Genomic DNA, 1,166 nt, shown 5'->3' on the forward strand with positions numbered 1-1,166 from the left:
TTGGGCCCATTCCCAAAAACCGGCACCCAGGGCACCAGGGCAAGAGGGATTTTGTGGGAGGGAAGAGGAAGCCACAGCAGAGGGGAACAGCAACTTTGGGGCTGCCCCATGGAGGAAGAGGGTGCAGGGTGCTGCTGCAGAGCACTGGCCATTTCAACCTCTGCAGGAGCTGGGGAGAGGGTTTGGAGGAGGAAATCTCCCGGAGATGACGGAATTGCAGATGCTGGGTGCCGATGCCCTGTGGCCATGTCCAGCTGCTGGCTCCATGGACTGGGAACAGCGAGACGCACCTCCCTGCTCCCAGAGCATGCCAAGGGCTGCACACAGCCCCCGAAACCCCAAAAGGTGTGGGGGCAGAGGCTGGGGTGCAATGGGGTGCAGCACCCCGGCTCGTTGGTCTAGGGGTATGATTCTCGCTTTGGGTGCGAGAGGTCCCGGGTTCAACTCCCGGACGAGCCCTGCTTTTGGGCACCCGTCACCTTCCACAATGGTGCGAGGGAGCAGGGCACAATGGTGCGAGGGAGCAGGGCATCACCCGGGCATGGTGAGGGAACGGCGCCAGCACAGAGGGGTGGGTGCCCTGTCCTGGCTGGGGAACATTCGCCTGGGCAGCACGGACCCCAAGGGCTGGCAGTGTGAGCCCCAGGCTCTGTGTCTGGGGGCAGTGGGGCAGTGGCGGGGGTGAGGGGATTTTCCCCAGCCCCCAGCTTTACCCCCAAGCAGGGGGATGTAGCTCAGCGGGAGAGCGCTTGCTTCGCATGTAAGAGGCCCTGGGTTCAACCCCCAGCATCTCCAGCTTTTGCCTCCCCACACCCCCTCCCTGATGGCTGTGGGCATGGCAGAGCCCCCCAGGCTCCCTAAAAAAGCCCTGGGAATGCCTGTGGGGGACACCTGGAATGCCCACAGCCCTTGCCCTCCCCTGCTGGGACACTTCCTGTCCCTTTCCCATGGGGCTCGGGGTGTCTCTTGGGGACAAGGTGGGTGCTGAGGGGAGCAGCAGGGCAGTAGTGGGGTGGTGGGTGGCCAAAAGCAGGGCTCGTCCGGGAGTTGACCCCGGGACCTCTCGCACCCTAAGCGAGAATCATACCCCTAGACCAACGAGCCAGTGTGCTGCAGGGGGGACACAGCCCCCATCCTGCCCCCACAGCCCTGTGGGGACCCTGCCC

At 64.4% G+C, this 1,166-nt stretch overlaps 3 non-coding genes across 3 annotated transcripts; 2 read left to right on the forward strand and 1 right to left on the reverse strand.

The window, feature by feature from the left end:
* The first annotated feature begins 387 nt into the window (after nt 1-387).
* Nucleotides 388-459, forward strand: TRNAP-UGG. The gene has a single exon. It is a non-coding gene; the product is annotated as a tRNA-Pro (tRNA).
* A 264-nt stretch (nt 460-723) lies between these two features.
* Nucleotides 724-795, forward strand: TRNAA-CGC. The gene has a single exon. It is a non-coding gene; the product is annotated as a tRNA-Ala (tRNA).
* A 237-nt stretch (nt 796-1,032) lies between these two features.
* TRNAP-AGG lies at nt 1,033-1,104 on the reverse strand. The gene has a single exon. It is a non-coding gene; the product is annotated as a tRNA-Pro (tRNA).
* Between the last annotated feature and the right edge of the window lie 62 nt (nt 1,105-1,166).

Source organism: Pterocles gutturalis, unplaced genomic scaffold (assembly GCF_000699245.1).
Source record: "Pterocles gutturalis isolate BGI_N339 unplaced genomic scaffold, ASM69924v1 scaffold25572, whole genome shotgun sequence".
NCBI lineage: Eukaryota > Metazoa > Chordata > Aves > Pterocliformes > Pteroclidae > Pterocles > Pterocles gutturalis.